General features: G+C 39.3%; 1 protein-coding gene across 3 annotated transcripts in view; it reads left to right on the top strand.

The window, feature by feature from the left end:
- The window catches only part of LOC311615036 (nucleolar and coiled-body phosphoprotein 1-like), a 49,182-nt gene that overhangs the window by 10,145 nt on the left and 23,097 nt on the right, over positions 1 to 15,940 (top strand). For 2 of the 3 annotated variants that reach the window (XM_084870203.1, XM_084870204.1), the window contains exons 3-4: positions 9,347 to 9,426; positions 13,127 to 13,271. The gene's annotated coding sequence lies outside the window, so the exon portion shown is untranslated. Of the gene's footprint in view, positions 1 to 9,346; positions 9,427 to 13,071; positions 13,272 to 15,940 lie in introns of all 3 variants that reach the window. The other variant, XM_084870202.1, reaches the window with a different exon arrangement.

Below are 15,940 nucleotides of genomic sequence, written 5' to 3'. Positions count from 1 at the left end.
CAAACTGGAATGCAAAGCACACAAACTTGCCTAAAAAGCACATAGCTGTACCATAGTGCACAGACATGCCCTACAACAGAGAAATGCCTCAAATACACCATCACCTTTCAGTACAAGCACCTGGCTTATAGGGAAAATAGAAGCAACAAAACACCTAGACCTGTTCTGTAGCACAAAGACAAATCCTGCAGTACCTATCCACAGCCCTTACTCAGACTCATCCCACCAACTGTGAGCCATTGTACAACATAGACTGTAAAAAAGCCAATGCACAAATGCACAACTAAGACTTTTCCTATAAAGCACAGAATCATATCCCAAAGTGTAGATGTGACCCACAATGCACAGTATCAAGTAACAATGGGGAGACACATCTCATGTCACAAGACTTTTCCTATAGTGCAGAAACATGCTCCAACATGCATCCCTTCCCATCACATGGTCATCTAAACTTCCTTTACAATTCCTAGATGCAGTGCCAAGACACTGCCCACCACTCAGACCCACACCAAAGTATACAAAACAACCCCAGAGCATACAGATTCCCTATAAAACAACCCCAGAGCATACAGATTCCCTAAGGTCAACTCATGACACATAGATGTGCCACAAAATACTCAAAGTAATTACAAAACTCATGCGCGTACACACATCTCTCAGCACAAAGACTGACTTTAGAACACTTATGGTCAATGATACCATGTAACTATCTCTCTCAAGAAGGCATAGAATAGTATCACAATACACAATCTGCCCTACAATATATAGAACTATCCCACAGTTAACTCACTCTTTGGTGCATAAATTTGCACAAGCAGTGCACACACATATACTACAACATGTAGAAGCAATCTACAATGTAGAGACTTGCTCCCAGATGTAGACACCCTTTCACAACACAGAGGATTCCATTGCAACCTGTCAGCTTACTATTCAAGACATAAATTAGCTTAACACACACTCTGCCTCACACGGCACTAGCTCCACAAATTTCAGATTTGTACCAAAACAGACAGATAGAACCCAAAATCTCAAACTCACAATACAACACACAGGCTCTAAAAATAGCTTCGAATTCATAATATAACATGAAAACATGTCCCATTGAAACACCTTTACCAAGCTTATGGTTGCCCTGCAATGGATAGAAACAACAGCACTCAAATTCAGCTTACACGTTTTTGAGGTGTTCTACAATGTATAGAATTGCATCATATTGCGCAACTATGACCAACATCTCAGAAATCTACCCCAGACAATGATTCACCCCACCATACACCACACAATCCCTACATTTGCACTAACCCTCACACTCAGCCCAAAATACACAAAACTCACCTCACATGAAACAAAGCATAACACATACATTAACCCTCACATAGAATCAATTCACAACTCACATTTGTCCCACAATGCCCAGGCACACATTACAATGTGCAGACACCAATCACAACTTAGACACTCCCAAAACAATGTACAGAATGCAATAACATTACCGTCTTCTCCATACAGTGTTCAAATTAATTTCATAGTACATTCATTCCAAAACACACAACTTCACCCACAATTCTTGTATATATAACAATGCATCCCACAATACACAAATATGCTTCATAAGATATACTCCCCAGAAACACACAGTATTGCATAACAACTTGCAAACATTTCTAAGAACATCCACTCAATAATGAATGAACCAATTAATAATGTCTGGTCACATCATCAAACACATAGACTCAAACCCTTTTCCACCAGCATAGACTTATCCAATAGCTCTAAAACATGCCACAGAAAAATAGATTTGCCCCACAATGTGTAGAATTTTACACTACTTCCAAATTTACTCTACAATTCATAGACTTTCACCCCTACAAATAGGGTTATCACACAATGCAAATACTCATTCACAAAGCAAATAATTAACTCAGAGTACACCACAACCACTAGATATGCCTCAAAATACACAAATGCGCAGCACAACACCAAGAAACAATCCACAACATGCATATGAGCCTTACAATGCCCAATTTCTTCCATAACTCTACACTCACTTCTAACATCTACATCAATGCCACACATTCCCCATGACATGAGACTCCCATAACAGCACACGGAATTGCATCACAATGCACACATTTATCTCACAAGACGGAAATTCTCCAAAGTAATGCCAAGACTTGCTTCATAAATAGTCATTCAATATTAGTATTATACATAGGTTTGCATCAAAACTCAGCCTTATACCCTATACTACCGAAATGTCTCATAATACTTATAATGCACTTACAATGAACAGGCTTACCCCACAATGCCCAGACTTATCCTATAACACAGAGGTAAGTTCCACAATACAAAAAAAATCACCCTATAATGTACATCTTTACAAAGTAAACTCACCCCACTATAGTAAGAATTGACCACAGACATCCAGCCACACTCCAAAATTCAGTCTAGCCACTAAGACATGTCATAATGCATAAATTATCTCCATAATATATTCACATAGCTATCTTACTGTAGACAGATATACCCCATGACAGAAAGGTTTCTACCACAAACACAAAATTCCATTCTGATATACAGATTCATCCCACTACACACATGGTCTCTCCACAAGGTAAGTAACCTACAAAGAAAACCTGTGTTCCCAGCACCCAAAATTGCCATGAGACACACAGGCTTGCTCCACAGGATGGAGGCAGACTCCATAGTGCACATTTGTATTCTTCAACGGAAATGCTTTATAATATAGCCTTACACCACAAGTTACATGTGACCTATAACCTAGACACAGTCTATGGTGCACATACTCACCCCCACAACACTTTGGTAAAACTTCCAATGAAAATATGCATCCGACAATGTACAAAATCCCTTGAAAATACATAGATACTCCCAACCATCCCAGAATGACCACATCATGCTCAGAATTTCTCCAAATGCAAATTAATTTTTAAACTTTTATTATTGACACTATTACTCCAAATCACCTAGAATCAAATCATAACCTACAAACTTAACTCATATAAAGTTCTCCCCACAATGCACTAACATGCTCCTCCATACCCAGACTCTCCTACATACACAAAGTATCATATCATCACCCCACAAAATCAGTACATGACCCACATTACTATAGACAAGCCTCATGATATACAGACTTGCCCCATACTATTGAGAGATACCCTGTGATCCACAGCCATGCCCTACCACACAACCTCACCCCACACAAAAAATCATCACCCAACATAAAGATCCAAAACTCAAGACATTCTCAGTTACACACTGGCATACCACACAACACAGAATTATACCATAAAGCAGATATGTCTTACTATACACAGAGTGATCCCACAGAACAAATACAAGCTCTCTCACATCCGCACTTTCCCCTAATAAGCCACAGTCTCTTGACAACACCAGGACACATCCAATACAACAACCAGAAATAGGTTATATAATGCAGGTTTGCACTATCATGCACAACTTTGGACCACAACCTGCTGAAATGCCATACTATGGCACAAACCCACACCCAAGAGATTTTTAAAACACATTTAAAAATTAAAAAAAAACTCACATAGATTTCCCACAAAGCACATACGTACCCTAAAATACAAAGACTGCGCCTATGACACAGTGATTTACTGTAGAATCTCTAGAATCAACCCTTGACACACAGTCTTATGCCATCATAATATATCCCACAATGTATAGGCTGTTATTATAGACCACAATATCTAGTCATGCCCTAAAATGTGAGGACATGTTCCACAATTCATAGATTTCCCTGACAGTATATCCAAAAATCACAGTCATAAAATAAACAACACTAAACTCACTTACACAAAGCACAGTCACTCCAAACCAGATGCTCAGGATCCATGTGACCCATAATTCATAGAGACAACCAACAATGCACACCCCTTACCTCACACCCCTTAGCTATGCCTCCCTTAATGTAGAGAATAATATCACAGTGTACACAAGAGTCATACTATTGGTAGTCTGACACCACAAGAAACTCATCACAGGACCTACAATTTACTTACAAATCATGCAACTCATATATCCTATCTAATAAAAGAGTAATATGCAAATTGACTGTTACTCCAATACACAAGATGGCTGCCCCCATGTGGACACAAGATGGCCGCCAGGGGAGGGCAGTTGGGAAGGACTAGGCCTGCAACGGATAGCAGTTGGGGGTGATCAAGCCTGCAGGGGAGGATAGTTAGGGTGACCATGGTGGCCCAGGAGGACAGTTGAGGGTGACCAGGCCTGCAGGGAAGGACAGTTGGGGGGGACCCAGGCCTGCAGGGGAGGGCAGTTAGGGGCAATATGGCTGGCATGGGAGCAGTTAGGCATCAACCAAGCTGGCAGGGGAGTGGTTAGGGGGTGATCAGGCTGGCAGGCAGAAGCAGTTAAGGGCAATCAGGAAGGTAAACAGGCAAGCAGTTGAGAGCCAGCAGTCTTGGATTGTGAAAGGGATTTCTGACTGCCCGTTTAGGCCTGATCTCATCCCTTGAGAGGTCTCAGATTGGAGAGGGTGCAGGCTAGGCTGAGGGACACGCACCCCTGTGCATGAATTTCATGCACTGGGCCTCTAGTCTTTTTTTTTTTTTTTTTTTAAATATATTTTATTGATTTTGTACAGTGAGGAAGGGAGAGAGATAGAGAGTTAGAAACATCGATGAGAGAGTCATCGATCAGCTGCCTCCTGCACACCCCCTACTGGGGATATGCCCGCAACCAAGGTACATGCCCTTGACCGGAATCGAACCCGGGACCTTTCAGTCCCCAAGCTGATGCTCTATCCATTGAGCCAAACCGGTTTCGGCCTGGGCCTCTAGTCTTATCTAATAAAAGAGTAATATGAAAATTGATTGTCACTCCAACACACAAAATGGCTGCCCCCATGTGAACACAAAATGGCCACCACAAGATGGCTGCCACAAGATGGCCAGCAGGGGAGGGCAGTTGTGGGTGATCAGGCCAGCAGGGGAGGGTAGTTAGTGGTGACCAAGCGGGCAGAGGAGGGAAGTTGGGAGGGACCAGCCTGCAGGGGAGGCAGTTGGGGGACTAGGCCTTCAGGGGAGGGCAGTTGGTGACAACCAGGCCAGCAAGGGAGGGCAGTATGGAAAACCAGGCTGGCAAGGGAGGGCAGCTAGGGGTGACCGGGCCAGCAGGGGAGGGCAGTTGGGGGTGACCAGGCCTGCAGGGGAAGACAGTTAGGGGAAACTGGGCTGACAGGGTAGCAGTTAGGCATCAATCAGGCTGGCAGGGGAGTGGGAATGATTAGGCAGGCAGGCAGGCAAATAGTTTGAGCCAGCAGTCCTGGATTGTGAGAGGGCAGTCAGACATCCCTCTCACAATGCATAGATGAATGTGACAACACACATTCATCTCCACATCACCTCCAATTGCCCTCCCTTGCAGGCCTGGTCTCTCCCAACTGCCCTCCCCTGCTGGCCTGATCACCCACAACTGCCCTCCCCTGCTGGCCATCTTGTGGCAGCCATCTTGTGGTGGCCATTTTGTGTCCACATGGGGGCAGCCATTTTGTGTGTTGGAGTGATAGTCAATTTGCATATTACCCTTTTATTAGATAGGACTAGAGGCCCAGTGCATGACAAACGGGCAGTCGGAGATCCCTTGAGAGGTCCCAGATTGGAGAGGGTACAGGTTGAGCTGAGGGATACACCCTCTCATGCACGAATTTCATGCACCGGGCCTCTAGTATATACATAAAAGGCTAATATGCTAAGTTTTCATCCAACCAGTAGCTATGATGTGCACTGACCACCAGGGGGTAGACGCTCAATGCAGGAGCTGCCAAGCTGCAGTGACTTGGCAGTGGCAGTTCTAGGGTGATGCACCCTGAAACCAGAGAGGTGGGAGCCTGATTTCTTGCAGGTCTGCTTGATTCCACCTTCAGCCATGGGTTATGTTGTTGCTGGGGCACTGTTGTTCCGAATCTGATTTACTGCACACTTCTTTGTTTCATAACACCTAGATCCACTTTCCTTCAGACAGACTCACCCCACAACATAAGATTCGTCACCCCCCAAATCATAGATTCAATCCACAATATAAAGAGACTTCCCCTGTAACAGAAAGATTTTCTCTTTCACACTCAGACTCACCTCATTTCACCTGACTCACCCCACAACACCTAACCTTAGAACACTACACAGAGACATGCTACCTAACCCAGAGACTGGCCCAGAAGACTGGGGTTCACTCCCATGGTTCTCACAGACTCATACTACTACATACATAGGGAGGCATAATCCACAACAGACATTCATCTCACAACATACAGATTTGCCCTAACTTTACAGATATCTTTAAAAATAACAAACATTGCTACAAAATGCTTAGAAAGTCTACAAGAACCAGAAAGGCAACTATATATATATATAGACTTTCTATATATACTCTAGAACATTTAGCTTTACTTCTGAGGTCCACACAATATGCTGTTTCATAGGATACAAACTGAGGAATGACATGCTCACACAGATCTTTGGCAAGAATCTTCACTTTTTTGAGTCTGTATACCCATTTGTAAACATGATGAAATACTTCCTTTTGGGCAATTTGGAGATTTAAATGAGATGATTTCTGCAAAGAATCAAGGTTCAGAACAGTCTTTGGAGGCAAACATTCCTGCTCCAAGGCTTGGCTCCAACACTTAATTGGTGCTGGGATCTAGGCACATATGATAGTAGAAATGGCCAGTGGTAGAGGAGACAGAATATGGATTCAGTGTCAGTCATGTCTGGTTTTTAATTCTACCTCTGCCAATAATTGGCCATGTGACCCACACAATGCACTATAACTCTCTGATTCTAGTCCTCATTTATAAATGGGGTGACACTGGTTTCTGTCTCCTAGGACAGAAAGTAGAAGTAATTTTGGAGCCCTTTGTAATAGGCATGGCTGAGGAAGCAGAAGGTGGAAGGGAACAGAATGTGGGCCCTACATAGGGCCAAAGATGGGAAGGAAGATAGGTATGTGGAAGGGTTTATAACCATGGCAGTAGAATTTGAAGATCTGAGCAGCCACCTGTTTTTTTGTGTTGAGATTATAAAAATCTTATGTTATTAGGCCATAGTTATCATCTTAAATAATTATTTTTTAAAGGAAGCTATCTTTTGATGTCTATTTTCTTGGCTACTTCAAGAATAGGAAGAAAATTTTGACCCCATTCAGGCTGGCTATATTGTAGAAAAGCAGCTGTGTAAATGACCAGAAGTCTGTTCAGAAGAAAGTGCTCACACCTACATACACAGATATTCATCATAGACAAGAATATACACAACAGAATATATATACACAACAGAATATACACACACACATACACACATGCAGTGTCATAGATGTTCATACTGAAATAGAGCCACATGTGTGTCATAATCATATAGACCATATGTTCTTAAAGCCATAACCAAGAATATTTGTTTGAACAATGCAAACATAACATCCAGAGTCCCATCAGGTGTGATTTCATGTGTACATGGATACACATATGCATACATAGAGTAACATGCAAATGCCCACAGCTCTGTGTGTAGGCACAGAACAACATATAGTTATAAATATACACTCCATACTTGTACAGACTAAAGAAGCACACAGAGGTGTATATATGCCATCCAGACAATGTGTTTACTGATTCATAACCTCAAAGATGGAAAAACACAGGTGCACACACATACACAATATAAAAACATAGATGCTTCTGGAGGCTCATGAGGCACATTCTGGGACACCCCAAGACATTTATGCAGAACTGTACACAAGTATACACAAACCCACACAGGCACATGTGTGTTTGTATCTGTGCATATATACCCATAGACATGCATAGAGTCCTTCATAAGCAGAAACAAGTGCGTGTTTTCTGATTTTCAGAGACACAGACACATTTACACAAACACAGAAATAGATTCATTCATAGGTAGATACATGTATTTTAAACATGTACTTAGTGGCTCATGCTCCCAGAGTCACATGCATATGATGTATACACAGGTGCCATATGTACCCCCACACAAATACACAACATCCTCATTATATAAAAGTAAAGGATATACATATATATCTACAGTCAATGCGGTCCTAGACACACTAAAAATACAGGCATATTCAGAGGGACTCATGCACAGATATACACCCTTACATGTCAACATGCACAATTGGCATGCATTCTCTCTCTCTCTCTCTCTCTCTCTCTCTCTCTCTCTCTCTCTCTCTCTCACACACACACACACACACACACACACACACACACAAACACACACACACACTGATCTACAAATGTACTGCTATGCTCATATAGCCCTCAGTCCTAAATGTACATTAAATATGTGAATGTGCACACATATACACCTGCCAACATAAGCATATAATAAATATATACATGGACTTAATATGCTAAAAAAGAAACAGACATAGAGACTTATGCAGATTTATACATATGAAAATATAAAGATTCAACCACATATACAAGGACACATGAGTAAATACTTTTTCAAAGGAAGCTGTGGCTTTTAATGTATGTTTTTAATAGCCTCTTAAAGAGAAAATGAAAGTTATTAAGCTCCCTCTGATGATTGTATTCAAGCAAATGTGGAAATTACCAGAATGTTTTCTAAGAGATCTGGAGTGCACATGTTGTGTGGTCACACACACACACTTCCACATGCACAGATTCACAGGCATAGACTCACAGCAGGGGGAAAAAGAAATATAAACATGAATAGGTATATATAGAAAGATACATAGACACACACACACACACACACACACACACACACACACATACCACTGAAACATCACAGAATGTAATATTAAAGCTCACGGCTATTGAATTTGAAAACAAACCAAACCAAACCTGTGTTTACATCCCAGCTTCAGCACTTACTAGCTCAATAATTTGGGGCCATTATTTTGCTTTCTTACCTGTAAAATGGGGGGGTAATATTAGCATTTACCTCTTAGAACTATTTGAAGATTCAGGAAAATGAAGGGCATAGCCTCATGTTTGGAATGTCATAGATGCTTCTGCTGCTGTTGCTTTTTTGATTTTGCTAGAGTTCTTAGCTGGATAGGGTTTGAGTTTTGTGGTCAAAGTGCATGTTTATATCATAGAGATGTATACTATTCATAAATGATATTAATAAAGAATATATGAACTTCATAGGCAAGGTCATTTCTGAAATTTTCGGAGATCAAAAAGGCTTATTACACTCCCTGTCAAATGAAAAGACCTAAAATAAATACTTCCTGCTGTTTGTTGTGATTGTCACTATTGTTTGTATCCTTTACCTTTTTGCAGGAGGAGATGGAAGATTTGAGTGATCCAGTGGAAATAGGGCTTCCCTCTCAGAGCATATTTGCCACCTAGTGACCATACGAGTAAGTACAGCATTTGTGGATTGCTCAGAAATATTCCTAAAATTTTACCTATTGAAAAGTTGCATAACCTCTTTGCCAAATAAGCTAGTTTACAGCAAGTTATAGTGATTTCTGCTATATCCAGAAACTAAAAATAATTATAATATAAAAATAGAACTTTCTTTCTAAATTTCACCCCCCCCCTCCCCCCATCCCTGGTAGTTTTTCTCTAGAATTTATTGAAACTGTGGTCTATAGCAGTGGTCTTCATACTTTCTAATTATAGGTCACCTAAAATAATTTTGAGAAGCTAGCTATCCCATCATACATCTCTAAGTTAGCATCTGAAATTTATTATCATAAATTTAATTACCTGTAGCTGTTATTCCAGCATATTTATAAATACTTGTGCTTTTAAATAACATGACTTAATCACATTTGCATGATCCAATGAACTAAAATTACCATAGTAACTTGATACTCATCATTGCTGGTTTAAAAGAAAAGAGTAAAGAAAAACCAATAAATAGAAATTTTACTTGATTGCATTATCCCCTTGAAATTGCCATTCCATTCAACTTCTCATACATAATTTATCCTAATGTAATATAATTTTATGCTTAAAGGCCTTTTATTTTCACCATATCATAAATCACTGCAAGAAGTATATATAGTGTAAAATAATTTCCTATAACTTTAAGCCTCTGAGTATCTTTATAATTGAATCATAAGTAGTATACAGTTTATTAGGCCAGTATAAAATACTATATATTTTGATAACTAATTATTTAAAATAAAAACTAGAATTTGATTAGAAATGCATTCTTCAAGTGCATGATTGTTTATTTCCCCCAAATTAGTTCATGACTCTGAGTATGACTTTTATTTCTAATGAGACAGAGGGGACAGTATAATTTTTTTCTTATTTTTCACTATTATAGATATAAGAATTCAGAAAACTTTGTTTCCGTAAATAAATAGGAGGGAATGGAATTAGTGTCCAAGTTATGGGTCAGAAATCACACAATGACCTGTCATCAAAAATTATTTTTAATTATTTAATTATTTAATTAAAATTTTTAGTTTTTAACAGACATTTTGGTTAGAGCTATCTTGAATAGCAGGAAAGCAACGAAGCCCCAATTTACAAAAGGATTTGTTGATTAGCCATTGATTTCTGAGTTCTGGGAATTCTACTTATGACCTTACCAAGATTTTGAAAATAACTATTATGTGTAATATTTTCATTTTGAGGCATTATTTTTAATCCAATATACTTTAAAATGTCGAGAAATTAAAAGTACTTAATGTCTTAGCCAATATAACAACTTTGATAAAATGACTTTAATTCATTATATCCTTTAAATATAAAGCTTTGTGGCCACAGATTTGGATCATCATTTCATAGAAAATATTTTTAATATAACTTAATTGGCAAAGCAATGTTTATATCAAGATAATCAGCCAAATCATCTTTACCTTCAGAAAAAGTGTCTGAGTTCATTTTTAATGTAAAAAAGTGAATTACTATGCATTCTGAGGAGCATTGTTAAAACCATGGAAAAATCAGTTATGGGACACCTCTGTTAAAAAGTTTATTAACAAACTTATAAGATTAAAATTTTAATGATATTTATATCCAGTTCAAAATAAATTTAGAAATTAAACAACAATTTTGTTTCTCATGTAATATGCAGCCAGCATTATAATTCACGTATAAAACAAAGAATCAGATGACAGGCATAGTTTGTCTTTGATAAAAAAAAAAGTATACATGTTGTTAGAACTCTATTGCTTGGTTTCTGGAAATAATTAAGAAACATGTACAGCGGTGGGCAAACGTAAGTTAACAATTGTAATACAAATAAATAAAAAATAATTAACAAATAGTAATACAAGAATAAACTCTTTTTTTCAACATACTCATAGCTGTAATCCTACTTTTGCCAACCCCTATATAAAAATTTAAATATCTAGCTGAAACCGGTTTGGCTCAGTGGTAGAGCGTCGGTCTGCGGACTGAAAGGTCCTGGGTTCGATTCCGGTCAAGGGCATGTACCTTGGTTGCGGGCACATCCCCGGTAGGGGGTGTGCAAGAGGCAGCTGGTTGATGTTTCTCTCTCATCGACGTTTCTAGCTCTCTATCTCTCTCCCTTCCTCTCTGTAAAAAATAAATAAAATATATATTTAAAAAAAATTTAAATATCTATAAATGTAATTAGACCACAGAATCAAATTTTCAACTATACTGATGAAAGAGAATAATACATATAACTAAAAAAATCAGTCTAGCAACCATCATATTTTATCTTATCTAATAAACCCTCACATGCTAATGGACCCTCACATCATTGCAAAGATGGCAGTGCCTATAGCCAATAAGGCGAGAATATGCTAATTGACTGCCATGCCCTCAAAGGTGGCAGCACCCACAGCCACAGATGGCAGTGTCCAGTCCCCTCAGCCCTGCCAGGGCAGCAGGCGCACTGTCCCCTTGGCTGCCCAGGGCTGGCCCAAGGTGCAGGCAAGCCTAAGATGGTGGCTGCCCAGCCTCCCAGGGCCTCCCTAGGCTTATGTAACCAGGGCCAGCTAAGGCTTGTGCTCTAGCAGTGGCAGCAGCACAGGTGTGACAGGGCATCGCCTTCCCCTGATCACTGAGTTGCCTTCCACCCCAGAGGGCTCCCAGACTGTGAGAGGGGGCAGGCTGGGCTGAGGTACCTCCTCTCCAGTGCATGAATTTTCATGCACTGGGCCTCTAGTTTTTAATAATAGGAGATAGAAATTGTGATTATTTATATACTAAGATAAGGATTAACTTTTAATCAGAAAAAATATTTCAAGATACAATATGAGAGAACAGATTTTAACTAGTTTAATGAATGATCTACCTTATCTGAAAGAAATCACAATAATACCTATGCATAAGTTTTATCAAGTAAACACTTGGAAGTACAGGTAATAATTCCAGTCATATTTAATAGAATTGGAATTAATGGTGTCTACTGAAATTAGTTAGGAAGTGCTTTTCTTTTCAGTTAATGGCAGATTTAAGTGATTAGTATTGAGAATAGGTGAATAATAATTCTTAGTTTTAAGCAAATTGAAAAAAAACATTTTCTTAAGCAGATCGATTTTAGACAAGAATACATATGCAAATTGAGAACCATAGAGTGAGTATCTGAAAACTTTCACTGTTGCATATTTCTTGAAAAGTATTCATGTACCAGTAGCCTAGTTTGAAGACCACTGTTGTAGACTGTCTTAAAAAGAATTGCTTCAGAACAATATATAGTCATTGTTGGGATAACTGATTTATTGTAGTTTACATTTACAAGAGTGCAGTGGAAACAGCTGCTACTCTTGAATTTCTGATGAATGCTTCTGTGACTGATTGTGTTTGAGTAAAATATTCTGGAAGGAATTATTTTATTTTGTTGATAAATGTATGTAATGTCCTTCATTTTCCAATATGGGAGCCACTATCCACAAGTTGGCTATTAAATATTTGAAATGTGATATGTCATAAGTGTAAAATAACAATATATGCTGGATTTCAAAGACAGGACAAACATAATAAAATACTTAATATTGATTACATGTTAAAATGATATTTTGGATATGTTGAATTAAATAACATTATTAAAATTCATTTCACCTGCTTTTTAGACTTTTTACAGTGTTGCAACATAAAAATTAAAATTACATATGTGGTTGCAAATAGACTGAACTGCAGAACAACTGAACAACCAGTTGCTATGACTTGGACTGACCATCAGGGAGCATGAGCAGAACATGACGGCCCGTCGGCAGCAGGCAGCAGAGTGCAGAATAAGGCAGGCGTCAGCCGTGGCGGGATGGTGGAGCAGGTGAGTGGGAGCACCAGACCAAGGCAGGGTACTGGCTGCTGTCATCAGGGAAAGCCTCTGGTGGTTACTGAAAATTCTTTGCTCCCATGCACCATGGTCCCACCCAGCACTTGCACCTGCTGCTAGCACTAGAGCCACTGCTTGCACCCACTGCCAACACCTGGCACTGGTCCCGATTACCCGAGTGCTTCTCCACTTCCCCCTGCTTCTGAGGGGCAATTGGAGCAGCAGCTGCAGCTTGCACCCACTGATGGCACAGGCCCATCTCGCACCCAGTGGAATCAGAGCCATCAGTATGTGGAAGTGGTGGTGGTGGAAACTGGGAGACTGGAACTGGGGACCATGGCAGGAGGGGCCAGGCAGGTTCAGGGATTATGGGCTAAGGCCCATCCCTGTGCCCACCATAGCCTCATGGCCCACAGTTCCTTTCAAGGTGCATGAATTCATGCACTGGGCCCCTAGTTATATAATAATACTGCTCTAGAGTTTATATTGGAATGCTCTAACTTCCTCTCAAAACATGACCATAGGAAAGAAATAATTTGTCTGTTATTCTATTCTGATGTAGCCAGTACCTTTTACTAGTGTTTGGGCTTCCAGGTTGGGAAATCTGTACTTGTAAGCAAAAACAAAGACCAAAACAAACCTCAGCATTTTATTAAAGAAATTTAAAAAGTTGTCTTTTATTAGTATCTAGAAATTTTCCCAATATGAATGTTGGATGGTTTCTCAATGGCTGCAAGTGAAGCCTTTCAAACATTTCAAAACAGTCAGTGGCAGATATTGCATTTTATTGAAGATATGAAGTATTTCATCACATTTGAGATCTTTTTTTTTTTTTTTACATAATTGTGTTTTTATGTAACACTAAGAAAAAAACATTAAAAATCTGATGTAATGCTTTAATATCTGTAGAACTTTAATTTAATATTTACTGAAATATCTTTTTTTGGTTTATTTAGATATATGTTTTTATCATATATTAGAGGCCTGATGCAGGAAATTCGTGCAAAAGTGGGCCTTCCTTTCCCTGGCTTCCCTCCAGCTGCCTGCAAGCACCCAGAACCTGGGCTTCCCTTGAAGCCCCAGCTTCATCCAGTCTAATTAGCATATTATACTTTTATTATTATAGACCAGTGTTTCCCAAAGTGTGGTACGAGTACCCACAGGGGTACGGGAAGAATTTGGTGGGGGTACGCGTTGCACCGGAGTTTGGTGGGGATATGCACTGCACCATGCTTAGCTGCGCCTAATTCTACATTCTCATGCGTACGAGGAGTACTCAGTGTTACGAAAATTATAGAAGAGGTACACATATGTCAAAAGTTTGGGAAACACTGTCAGACTATGATACTACAATAGCCACTACCAAGTTTGGTATATACTGGCAATGACATCTCCCTTTCAAATGCCTCCTGGATGACAGTGATTGGAAAATTGCATTGATTAAAAGGTACATTCTGATTTCAGAGATGTGAAAATGTGAAGAAAATAAGCATAAGCATCTTAAAATTAGATACGGTAAGTCATTTGTCAAGAAAAGGTAGATCATGGAGTAAAGAAAGCCAAACTCCAAGATATCAAACAGCCCAGTAAAAACACTTTTCTGTGTATTATTGTATTTACAAAAAAAAAAACATGGTTCTCATTTTTAAGACATGTCATAGTGCACTTAAATAACTTTACATTATACATTTCATCTCAATTATATGATGATGTTCTTAGCATTCTTTTAATTGTTTTCTGACTTGGAAGTGGGAGGGCTAGGGAAGAATCATGAAGGGAGGAGCTATGGCTGAGGGAGGCTGAATCTTTCCAGACTGAAAATGTCTAGTATGTCTGTTGTAAGAACCACTTAGTAAAGCCTTGTGTGAGGCTGTGCCTTCAATGGCACTGTTTATTTTTTGTAAGTGGGCTAACAGAGGAAGCCTTTTTCCTTGTCATGGCTTAGATTAGTTTTAATATATTCAGTGCATCCTTTTTTAACTGCAGAATCTAAGAGAGAGAGGAATGGTGATTGAGCTACTTTCCCAGTTTTTGTTTTATACAGTATTTTAAAGGGTCAGCAAAAAGAATAAAAACTCCACAAGCAGCACATTATCTCAAAAATCAATGAAAAAAAAATACACAGATTTAGCATCCAGGAATTGTGGCACATCTCTAATTCTAATGATACTCTTGAAGATATATGAATTTACAAGGGTAACAAAACCAAAAGTTTTCATGAAATCAGAACAATCAGAGATCCAATAACATATTTCCTCCATTTTCTCTACAATTATACATCATCCTAAAGCTTAAGTGTCTCGCCCATCCAGCATGGTTCTGTGGTTGAGCATGAACCAGTAGGTCAGGGCATATGCCCGGGTTGCAGGCTCAATCTCCAGTGTGGGGCGAGCAGGAGGTAGCTGATCAATGATTCTCCTCATCATTGCTATTTCTATCTATCTCTGCCTCCCCTCCTCTCTGGAATAAATAAAAATATATTTTAAAAAAACCACACCAAAAAGCTTAAGTGTCTCTTGAGGGCTCAAAAGCAGGGCTATCTTCATGAGTTTTTTTATCTGTGTAGTCTAGGGGTGTCGAACTCAATCAGAGAAGGGGCCAAAATCTAAAATCCAGCCTAAATCGCGGGCCGAATGGTTTACTGAACAGTCATAAACTGACAA

Source organism: Pipistrellus hanaki (assembly GCF_964339955.1).
Source record: "Pipistrellus hanaki genome assembly, chromosome: X".
Taxonomy (NCBI): Eukaryota; Metazoa; Chordata; class Mammalia; order Chiroptera; family Vespertilionidae; genus Pipistrellus; species Pipistrellus hanaki.
The sequence above is the reverse complement of the archived record's forward strand: the minus strand, read 5'-3'. Positions and strand labels throughout refer to the sequence as shown.